This window comes from Talpa europaea (assembly GCF_964194135.1).
Source record: "Talpa europaea genome assembly, chromosome: 15".
Lineage (NCBI taxonomy): Eukaryota > Metazoa > Chordata > Mammalia > Eulipotyphla > Talpidae > Talpa > Talpa europaea.
The window spans coordinates 48,706,055-48,718,543 of NC_140083.1; positions in this window are offsets into that span (position 1 = coordinate 48,706,055).

Consider the following 12,489-nt stretch of genomic DNA (forward strand, 5'->3'; position numbering starts at 1 on the left):
GGAGACAGACTTAGGAAAAGACCATCGACAACCAGGACAATGGGCACTGCAAACCATAACACTCAACAGTGTAAATTACCAGACGCCTATCCTGGCTCTGCCACAAACTACAAGGGCAAGTTACTTAATGTTTTTGAACCTCAGTCTCTTCACCTGTACAACAGCAGCAATGATAGTCCCTACTCCCAGACCTGATGTTGTGATATAATCTGTGCAAAGCTTTTATCACAGTAACTGTATGAAGCCATGGCACCTAAGTGCTAGCCAGCATAATCATAGGTTGAAGAATAAAGGGATGGCCAAATAAGTTTTCATTGGAAGCTGAGATTGCTTCCATGCCCTGACCACTTATCCTTGCTGGGTCCTCTCAACTGACCCCAGCTAATCTCTTTGGCTGGCTCCCCTCCAGACTCAGCCTCTGGAACCTAGCACTCCTTCCCATTCCATTCTACCAAGGTCAGGGAAGGCTTGGTAGTGCATCTGGCCACCAGGGGGCAGGTGTGGCACTTACTCAGTCAAATTGCTCCATCCCTACTGTAACAGCCAGGCTGGAGAGAGAGGGAAAGATGGGAAGGTGGGCTTCCCTGGTGGCCCAGGGGTTAAAGTCTCAGCGCTATCAAGCTATCCCCAGCCACTGCAGCCAGCACAAGTTTAATCCCTGGCCAGGGAGGTAACCCACATGGCATCTGTCTCATCTGCTGCTCCTCTTACCAGTGTATTTCAATAGAACTACCTGTTCTGCTTCCCACTCTGTCTCTGGTAATTGGTGAATCCTCTCACCCCCCCCCACCTCTGGCCTGGACCCCAGTTTTTGTGTGCATAAATAAATAAAATTAAATAAAATGAATCTTCAAAGAGAAAAAAGAGATGGGAAGGTGGGCACATAAATCTGAAACACAGCTAATGCTGTCCCCAACTTCTTTTAATTACCATCTTTCTTTGCTAGCTTTACTCCCCCACTGACTTCACTGTGCACATATTGCAGACCCATAATTAATTATTCTCTGATAAGAAGAACCTCATGGCCAGGGAGAAGACAATCAGTACGAACTTGAAGAATCAGGTTTGCCCCACGTATTTGTTGGGTCCTCTTTTCTCATCTGTTTACCCCAGTGTTCACTGGGTCCTTGTTCCTTTGGTGACATACAGAGCCTACCATGACCCGGCCAACTGTCTCCAGGGCTGCATGTCACTGTCCGAACATCAAGCAAATGCCACGTCCAACCACTTGAAACCCTCTGACCGTGAGCCTGGGTGGCCCAAACCCACACAACTGGTTCTCAAACATTTTGGTCTGAGGACCACTTTATATTTTTTAAAAGACCACAAAGCGCTTTTGTTTATGTAATTTACATTCATCAATATTTACCATTGTAAGAAATTAAAACTGAGAATTTAAAAAATATTCATTAAATCTTTCAAAAGTAGTGAATGTATGACAAGTTGGCATAAATAATACAATTTTTATTAAAAATAACCTCGCAAAGCAAATTTAGTGGCCAGAGGGCATTGTTATGCCATTTTTTGCAAATCTTCTTAATGGAAAGCGTGTTGTTCCTCACATCTGGTTCCACATCTGTAGGCCATCACCTATCGTGGAACCTCTCGAAACCTCTTCTGTATGAGAGAATGAGAGTGAAAATGGCATATAATGCCTTATTATTATAAACGGAAGTAGTTTTAACCCTGCAGAGCCCCTGAGAGGGGTTCAGGGACCCAGGGAGGATCCCCAGTCCACACTGGACCATGAACCACATGGTCATGTGGTCTGTACAAAAATGTACAGACATTTTTGATGTGTTGTTTCCTTGGCCTGACTGTCAATGTTAGTTTCCGTGCGCCCATCCTCTATTTTGGTCTCCATTCCCTGATTTTTGGTAAGTTCTTGCTGCTCCTTCAAGTTTCAGCTCAGGTTTCAAGTCTTTCAAATATTCTTCCCTGAACTTCACCATGCTTGACCCCCTGCTCGCCCCATCTGGGTAGAATTGTGTGCCCACTCCACTATAAAACAAAGTGTACATTGTAATGTGTTTTAAATTTCTGTTTTGCCTTTGGGGCTCTCTATGAGACTGGAACAAAGGAGGGTCCATAAATGTAGCTGAATAAATGGATGAATGAATGAATACCAAGCAGCGGGTTATCCACTTCCATTAGCATCAAAAGAATCTGGTCTTGGGCCACCCTGATAGTGATAGTGCAGGGGTTAAAGTCGCAGCACTATCAAGTTCAAGCCCTGGCCAGGGGGTGATCCCACGTGGTGCCGCTGATTTCTCCTGTCTTGCCTGCTGCCACCCTCAGCAGTGTAGTTCACTCTGTCTCTGATGAATCCATGAATCCTCTCCGCGCCGCTCCCCCCCATCTCTGGCCTAGAACCCAGTTCTTATATACATAAATAAATAAAATAAATCTTAAAGAAAAATAAAATAAAAGATCTGGTCTTACAATAGATGTCAAACTGAAAAAAATCTGTTTGGGTACCTCCTAGAAAATGAAATGTAAACAGACTTAAATGTAAACACTTTCCCCTTGGACTTTGAAAACTAACTTCCTATGACTTCAGAACCCCCATGCTAACTACATCTCCCTAAAGCATCTGCCACATCTGCCTCATTCTTTATGTGGACAGTTTGTTTTTGGATCAAAATGCAGAACTTAGTACTTATCCTTATTCTTATTTATCTGACTTGATTTCTACTGCCCAAATCCTTTGAATCCTCATTTCGCCATCCAGTATTTTTACCATCCTTCTTGGGCTTTCACCTTCCAAAACCTATGCCTACAGACCATGCACAGAGCTGAGATAGAACCAGAGACTCTGCCTGCCTGCCTGTCTGTAGGTTGACATTAGTGCATTGACCAGGAAAATTGACTTTGGTTCAGTTGAAAACATTTTTGGGAAGCAGGTGGATAATAAAAGATTGTGTCCCTGGAGGAGGGAATAGTTGGAAAAATCCAGACATCCACAGGAATTTGTGGGGCTTATCAATGCTTCCACCACCACCCCCCTCAAGACCCCAGCAGCCTTACCCCAAGGAGGGTGATGGGTTCCAGGGATATTTGACCAAGAGGGTATGGGAAGGTGTGGATCAGATTCTAAGCTGGATTGTTCTCCAAATTCTATCTGAGCTTTGCACAGGCAAGAAGGCAGTCTCCTGGACACCGGTTGCTGTGAGGAGGAAGACACAGGGCAGGGGGCAGAGCCCTCCTTAGGTATACAGCACAGCACACATACCATGTGGGGAATGGTGACGCCACACGGAGCCCACTCTGGCAGCTCTTTCTTAGTTTCTGGGGCCTTCTCACTGCCCTCTTCATTTGCATTCATAATCCTACTGAATCTCAGGAAAGGTAGGTTCCACCTTGACCCAAAACCATCTCATTAAAACTTTAGCAGACTGGGCTTCTCTAGTGGCGCAAGGGGTTGAGTGCAGTGCTGTGAAACTGTCCACAGCCTCTGCAGCGCGAGTTTGATCCCCAGCCAGGGAGAAACCCACATGACGCAGCAGACCTCTCCTGTCTCACCTGCTGCTCCCCTCAGCAGTGTACTTCAGTGGATCTGCCTCTTCTGTTCCCGCTCTGTCTTTGGTGAATCCTCTCATCCCCCACACCTCTGGCCTGTACCCCAGTTCTTATAATCACAAATAAATAAATCTTTTAAAAAAAAAAAAAACTCTAGCAGATACCTGTGAACACCTGAGGAGCTGACATGGGTGGGGTGGGAGGTGGGGGGAAGCACAAGAGCCCCACTGTGTTTGTGCCTGGTCCCAGTTTCTCCTTGCTGAGAAGGAGCCAGGCAGATCAGGCAGCCCAGGAGAAAAGACCCAGACACCAAGGCCAGCTCAGTCTCACAGCTGGGGGGATTGCCAGCGCCAGGTTTTGAGGGTCAGGGAAACCCCTTCTTGATGTCCCTGCTTCCTCTGCTTCCCCCAGCCTGATCACCCCAGTTCCACTGATTTAAATGTCTGCCCCTCTCTACCCTGGAGCCCCAGGGGTGCGGCTGGGAGGGGATGGTGAAGCAACCCTGGATGATAAAGTGGGGATGGGGAGAAGTGATAAAGGGGATGGGAGAGAAGCCAGTTCCACTTCCTCTCTGATAGGGACCTCACCCCATCCCTGCCTTCTGTGTTTACAGGAAGGACTTGAGGTGGGACAGAGTGGATAGGAGGGGATGGGGGCAGGCAGCAGGTCGGTGGCCTTGGAGGTCAGTGGCCATTACATAACACTTGGTTAGCTCATCCTTTCAGCACATGCTTACCCATGCTGGGCTGTAAGGGCCAGAGGTAGAGAGAGCTCAGGTGTCCCCCGCCCCCAAGCCCCCATGCTCCTGCCTTGAGGGAAGCAGCCAATGCAGTGAACAAGAGAAGGTCATTCAAACACTGACAGTGTCTCTCATTAGCTGTGTGACCTGGGGAAAGTGACTTGAGTTCTCTGAGTCCCATCAGTGAATGGGGACTTGGAGTCCTAGTGAAGATAACAACCGGGGAGCTCTGTGCCTGGCAGGCCCACCTGTGGCAGCAGGAAAGAACAGCAGAGACAACATGGAGGGCAGGCCTGGACCTGGCTCTCCAGCGAGGCCCAGTGGGACCACTGACAATATGGCTTTGGTCCCTCTTTCTTTTGTGAAGTGGAGTTAATAATGGTGCTCACTTCATAGGTGTCGTGAGGACTAAAGGAACAACCCTCAGCATAGGAACTGTGCCTGGCGTGTGTAAGTGCTTAATAACTGTCAGTCTTTATTGTCATTTTCCTCACCGTCTGGGAATCCTCTCCCCTGAACATATACACCCCCCCAAGTTAGTGCTGGAGGAGGAGGCAATTGGAACCACAGTGGACCCCATGCCGACACCCAGTGGTGCTCACAGCTGCCTCCCCCAGCTCTGCAGAACCAGGAGGGCAGCATTGGTGTTGAGCGAAGCCACCGAGGCAGAAGAGCAGGTGGGGAGAGCAGGTTGAGGGGCTCCTGTCCCACAGGCACCGCGGACCAGGCCTGGCTCAGCTCTGCCTCATTATCTCCTCCCACAAAGCCTCCTCCACCCGTCAACCCCCAACCGAGATTAGAGACCCTCAACTGTCTCCAACTGTTCTGATTCGAGGATAAGGCTGGACCCTTGGTCTCTACCGCACAGTCCTTGCCACCCCCACCTCAGCCACATGGTGCAGATGGGAGACTGCCTGCTTCTCTGGAAGCTGGGGGGCTTTGGAGGACACATGTTGGAGGGGCTGGAGACCAAGGATGGGGTGGCCAGGAGGGCACTGCCCCCAGCCTGGGACTGCCTCCTGAGCTCCAGGAGGAGAGTTGGTCTCTGGGGGGCAAAGATCTTGCAGTCTCCCGCCTCTTTTTCTCTCTTGACTCCATACTGCTGCATCTCTTGTCTCTGCCTCCACATCCCCAGGCCCTCTGTTGTTTCTGCCTCTCTCTCAAGCTCTCCCCCCCTTAACGCCCCCCCCCAACCCCAAGCTGCACACCTGGCTCTTTACATCAGATAACCCAACCACAGCAGCTCCCCTCACCCTAACCCAGCTTCCAGCAGCCCCTCCTTGCCCCTCGCCCTCTTCCTCCTCTGCTTCCCCCACCTTCTAGCTCCCTGACTCACCTAGATTCCCCTGGGGGGAGACTGGGGAGGGCCCCCCAAAGGTTCAGATCCTAACTGGACAATATGAGAAGACAACTCTATTCTTCTCTGGCTCATTCTCTCTCTCTCTCTCTCTCTCTCTTACACACACACACACACACAGACACACACACACACACACAGTGGAGACTCTATACCCTTGTACCCAGTAGGAAACAGTGAGGGGGAGGGACTCGGGGACCAGGCAGGTGGTGAGGAAATCCAGCCTGATGAGTGAGGGGAAAGGAAGGGTCAGAGAAAGGGGCTGCCTTTGAGGCTGGGGTGTTCCACAGCTTCCTGCTTCTAGGCAGAGAAGCTTCTTCCCCTTTCCAGGACTTCCTACTTGTGTGAGGTCATCTGGTATCTAAAGTCCAGAGGCCTTCCCAGCAGGGCTTCCCTCAGGTCAGGATGGATGATGAGGTCTGGGCCACTGCAGCCAGGCCCAGCTTCCCACTCCCCAGCAGAGGGAGGAGGTGGTTCTCATAGAGGATGATGTGCCCAGACTAGGTGAGCCCGGCATTCAGAAAGCTGGGAAGAGGTGGGACGTGGGCAAGATGGTACGAGAAAGGGAGTGGTGGGCCAACAGAGGGAATAGGGCGGGTGCTGGTGGGTGCCTGGGAGCTGGAGCTGGAGGCTTTATATTCTTTTGACAACAAATGAATCATAGGCAAATGATGTGGAAATGATGGCGTAAATAAAGATGTGTTATTTCAGGGCCCCAGTGTGTTGTTATAGGAAGAGAGCTGGGGGGTGGGGGGAGAGCAGGAGGCTGCCCAGGCCGGATGGTGCCCGTAGGTGGGGGCCCAGGTAGAGTTCCTGTGGTGGAAGTGAGGGCCCACTCACATCTCATGTCATCTTTGGGGTGATGTGAAACAGCAGGTGGCTGACCACAACCCACCAACACCTCCCCTAGAGCAGAGCAGCCCTGACAACCCATCAGCGACTTGGTGGACCCCCAGCCCTCTCCTGACCTCACTGGGGACACTGCTGTTCCCTTGGTGCCTGCTCTGGACTTCCGTGGGTCTTGTCATCTTGGCGGTGTCCCCCGGACAGGACAAGGTCTTGCCCCCAGCGGTAGCACAGGAGCCAACAGAGCCCCAGCAGCCTCCCGTAGATTCTCCTGGAATCCAAACAGGGAATCTGGAGGAGTACCTGGCCACTGCCCCTCTGGCAGCTTTCTCCATCAAGCAACAGGGAGCTGATGTCCACAGTGCTTGTGCCTGGCACATGATCACGGTCCAATAACTACACTTAATAAGCCCATAAACTCAGGCCTCGGTCAGCTGCTCTGGCTCTCCTAGTAGCTCAGCCCTCACCCCACTCTCAGCTCCTTCACCCTGTTGACAATTACTAAGTGGCAAGAAAAACCCGGGTATTCATAGCGCCTGGGTAATCACCTGGGTAATCATCACCTACTGCATGCATTTCCTCTCAGTCTTTTGTTCTGTGCTTTAAATGGAGTTACCATCACAGGGTATACACAAATCTCCTGCGATGCTGTGTCAGATCTCTAATAAACATTTTTTTAACAGGTTCACAATTTTCTATTAAGTGGAAATTGAAGTTACTTCACAACTTTCCAATTGTAGGTGTTCAGAACATTTCTCATTTTCCATATTACACATAGTGTGGTGAGCATCATCAGGCTTTATTCCGCTCCCCTTGCCGAATTTTGGCTATAGAAGTCTAGTTGTTGGTACATTGGGTGGGGTTATTGAGCCAAAGGGTAAAAACATTTTATAGCTCCTACTATATATTGCCAAATCAATTTCAAAAGAGGTTACACCACCAATAACAACGTGTCCATTTCACCACACTCTCACTAATGATTGAAAAGGGCACCTCCTTTTATCTTGTTTTAATTGGCGTTACTTGGATGATGATCAGATTGAACATTTCCCTAGCTCTGCTTGCTCGGTGTCTCCTCCTTCCCTGAAGAGTCTGTTTCTGTGCTTTGAACTTTAATCTACTACCATTGAGTGCTTCTTACCAAAGTGTGCAAGCTCTTTCATTAAGAATTTTAAATAAAGCAGCCCCATAGCAACCCAGTGCAAATGTCTCCTGGCCCTGGTCTCCCTTTTAGGAACCTGACGTGGCACTCCCTTCTGCTTCACTTAAATCCCTAACCTGCTCCCTCTCAGCCTCTGCCCCCTTCCAGGGCTTCCAGCTCTCAGCCCCACCCCTCAGCCCCCACCCCATCATCTTTGTTTTCTCAAGTTTCTGTATTCAGCCACTTTCCCAAGTCTCCTCCCTCCCTCCCTCCTTCTCTTTACCCCTGCTTTTGGGGTCTCGTCGCCTATAACTCCAGTTCTCATGGAAGACCACCAGGTCTTCCTCTGGATTTCCTAATCTGCTACCTGAATATCTTTGGGTGTGGGGTTGCTTTAGGGAAAGGGAAAGAGAAGGGTAGAGACTAGCACACCTGGAGAGGAAATGAGATTCTATCAACTTTCAGCTTAGAGGAGGAGGGCTGGGTGGGGGGAGGAGGCCAGCCATCTTGGAAAATGCTGCTCGGTGACTCAGTTTCCCTGTTTGGCTATATATTAGGACTGGTTCTGTTGTAGAGCAGCCCTGATACAAAACGGGGTGCCTGACTGTGGGTCCTCACCAGCGCGCTTAAAAGGACTTATCAACGCTCTACTGCAGGCACACGCGAAAGGTTAATAAAAGGTTTATTTACAAGGGAAGGGGAAATGAGGAAATGTACAGCTCAGGGAGAAAAGTGGGAGACAAAGTTTTAAATGCGTCCTACCCCATCCGCCAATCAGGAATCCCAAGATCAGAAACCCCAAATGGCGCTCTGAGAGCTGGCCGCAAGCCAGGAGCCATGAAACCAGGAGGTGAGCGACAGCAAGCCCCTCCAAGGCCCACGCGTTTGGTTTTTATGTCCAACCTGGCTGCCCAACTCCACCCTCAGGTCCCAGCCACCCTCCCTTTGGTGGTGATGGGATTTGTCTTTCCCAATGTCTTGATGGCTTTAGTCCAGTGGAGTCCACAAAGCCTGTATGGGATTAGCTCAGGACATCCTTTCCCCCTAATAGTTCTAGGTCTCAATGCAGATGCTTGAAAGACACAGTGGGTGGCCACCCTCCTAGAACAAATTAACCCTTAACATTGACCTTGCTGACCTCCTCTATTTCTGGAGCTTCTTCCCTAACAAGGGACTGAAAAGGCTGAAGATGAGGTTAAGCTTCATGATCATCTAAAAGTGTGTTCAGTATAGTAGCCACCAGCCACATGAGCTACTGAGTACTTGAAACATGACTGCTAAGAATTGAAATGTTCTACAAAGGTAAAATACACACTGTATTCAAAGACTTAGTAGGAAAAAAAAAAGGTAATAAATAAAACAGAATTTATTGTTTTTGTTTTTTCTTTTTTTTAAAAGATTTATTTATTTATTTATTTATCTATTTATCTATCTATCTATCTATCTATCTATTTATTTATTTATTTATTTATTTATACAAGCACTGGGTATAGTCAGAAGCACGGGAGGGTGAGAGAATTCACCAGAGCCAGAGCGGGGAATAGAACAGGAGGACTGACGAAAAACACTGCTGAGGGGAGCAGTGGGCAGCAGGAGAGGTCTGTGCGCCATGTGGGACCCTCGCAGGCGACCGGGGATGGAACCAGCTCTGCAGAAGCTGTGGGCAGCTTTGCAGCCCAGCACTCAACCGCTGCGCCACCAGGAGAGGCCCAGTAATTTATTGTTTTGATTACACACTGAAGTGAGCATAGTGAGGGGTCATGACACAAACAGTTACAGACCCCACTGGAGCTGTGAGTCAGCCAAAGTTTCAACCAGGTATCACCAGCCAGTCAGACACCCAGTGGCCAGGATCCTTCAGGCAAGGCAAAGCATTATTTCTGGGATAATTTCTTCAATCCTGAACTATGTGCAGTTCGGGAGCTCAGGTATGGCTCTTCTGAACACATCCCTGGGGATGCCCTGTTTCCCTGGGAAAACAATTACCTAGGGCCACCCGGAGATCTTTGGATTTTCTCTCCTCAACAGTGCATGCGACACACTCCACCCTTCCCTGGGCTGGCCCTGGGTCCTCTCCAGAAGCCCAGAGGCATCCTTCCTGCCGTCCAGAGTTCCCTCTCCCACCCAAAGGGCCTTGGGGCCAGCACACAGGTAGGCTGGGAGAGGATGAGAGAGGTAGGAGGGCTTGGCCCGATTCTGGGATTCTAGATACAGGGCCTGGGAGGCAAGTATGTTTGAAGCTCTATTCCTAATGCCACTCCTTCTTGCTGCCCCCACTGATAGGAGAACAGAAAGGGAATAGGAGGGGGTCTGATGGCAGATACCACCCAGTGGGCTGCCCTTCTCTTTTTCTCCCCCTTTGCCTGTGCCCCAGTCAAACCATAGGAGAGCCCTGGGAGCTAGCCATAGTCTGCGTGGGTCTGCCCCTCCCGTTCCCTGCCTAGATGACTCCACCTCTCCCAGGTCCTGGCTGGGATCCGAAGGCCCCAGGCAAGTGGGGGAAGGGGAGCCACTCCTACTTTCCCAGCAGCTGTTGCTGCCTTTTCCTGTTTTGCTAAAACTCTGGCTCTGGACCCATGGGGGTGGGGGAAATCGCCAGTCATTCCCGCCCCCCAAAGGTCAACCCTGTCCCCCTGGTCCTCTTAGCTAGTTATTTATAGCCCCCATTCCCACCCCCAGGCCCTGGCAGAGGAGCTAGATCTCTCCTCCCTCAAATGTCAGCAGCTGGGGCCATTGCTCCAGAGATGCAGCCAGATGTGCAGATCACTCCAGATGTGCAGTGCCAGAATTGGGTGAGGTGAGGCCCTTCCTACAGTTGGCATAGGCATCCCCTGCAGCCTGGCCCAGCCTCCCCTCCATTCTGAGTCCACCAAGACAATACATGACTACCTCTAGATGATCCAGGAAGATTCCACATATTTTCCTTAACTCCATCACCCAGTAATCCTGCATACCCCAGAAGGTTCAGTTTGGTCTCTAGATCCTTGTGAATTCCTTTGTGCAAATTAGGTCAACACTTTTGAGATAATCTGTGGGGGAAACAGAGGCTTAGAGAGCAGCAGAAGAGACAAAACACTCTCCTATATTACTGTCAGCAGCTGCTTTGCTCCTCAGGGCCCGTATGCTCTGTGCTGCCCATTCTGTGTTGCCATCTCACGATAGATAGCCCTAATGTGGCAGGCACGCATTGCAGACAAGGAAAGTCAGCCTCAAAGAGGGTGAAACAGGCTTAAACTCATGCAGTGCGTAAGCTGAGAACTCCAGCCCAAGCAGCCAGGCTCCAAACTCACTTCCAACCACAAGAAACGCTACCTCCCTTCAGCCATTCCTCCACAGATTTTTAATGGTTCCTTGAAAGCATGTAGTAGAGAAGCCTGGAGCCCAGCCTCAGGGTCTTGCCAAGGAGAGAGAGATATGTCTCTGCCTCTAGAGACTCAGGCCAGCCTAGAATAAGGACAATGATGGGGACAGAGACTTCTAGACTCACAACTCTTTTAGGAATGGGGGCACACAGGGGAGAGCAGGGCCATAGCCCAGGCCCACCAAGACCTAACAACCTGCAGTTCCCCTCTCCAGTGGACTTCCTGTGACTCTGGACCCATCACCCCTTTACAGCATGGTTGTTTGAGCCCCTCACCTGACAGTTTTCTCTGCCACAGGCTCTCTCCTTTGGCTGTGTCCTGCTCTCCAGGAAATGAAGAATCCCTCGATAACAGGGGTCTGGTTTCTTTTGCCTCTGTGCCCAAGCCTGGCTCAGAGTGGCTGGCCAACCATTAAGAAATTATAGCTAGGGGCCTCCCTGGTGGCGCATGGGGTTAAGCACAGTACTGTGAAGCTATCCACACCCTCTGCATCATTAGTTCGTTCCATGGCCGGCCAGGGAGCTACCCACATGGCGCAGCAGACCTTTCCTGACTCGCCTGCTGCTCCCCTCAGCAGTGTATTTCAGTCAGTCTGCCTGTTTTGCTCCCCACTCTGTCTCTGGTGAATCCTCTCACCCCCCACACCTCTGGCCTGTACACAGTTCTTGTATGCATAAATAAATAAAAAATAAATCTTTTTTAAAAAAAATTACAGCTAATGAATAAGAGTACAGAGGTGGTCCATGTGGTGGGCTACTTCAGTCTTGGCAAGGACTCTCCTACTCTCCACTGTTAGGCACTCTCCCTCCTTTGTGGTTCCTCCCCCCCAATTCACTCCCACCTGTTTGTTGCTTCTTCCCTTTCTCATTCCCCTGACATGGGGGTGGGGGTACTCCAAGCCCACCTTAAGTGACTCATTCATGGGGAAAGAGATGAAGACCCTTAGGCCAGGGCCTCCTCAGGTCATCCTGGAGGTTCCAGGGTTAGAGGAAAGTGCCACCAAAGAAGAACCATTAGGATATGCAACAAAGTACCCTCCAGCCAGCAGAGCCACTAAGTTTATAGAGGGTCCAACTGGGGGCATGCAGCAAGGTCAAACCCCCAAATGATCAGTGGGTGGGCCATAGCATCCCTATAGGACTCGCTAGAGTGAGTAATTGTGAGCAGGCTACAGAAAGGCATTTTGCAACTCAGATGAATTTCTTTTTGCTCCTGATCAGTGTGTGGCTGAGTGGCTGCCTCCCTGACATAATCTTTGCTGGCACAGGCGTCTCCAGGGCTGGGCAATGGCGGGCTGCAGCAGGAGCACTGACCTGGAAGCTGGGAGACCTGAGTTCTCTTCCTACATGTGCCTGCCCTCACCCCATAACTAATTATAACATCATCTCTGACAAACTGTTTCCCCTTGAGTCTCAGTTTCTTCATCTGTAAAAGGAGTGGCTTGGATTAGATCAGGGTGTCTCAAAACTAAGCACCTCTTGGAATGACCTGGGGAATGCCGGCAGATGACTGGGTATTGTCAGTC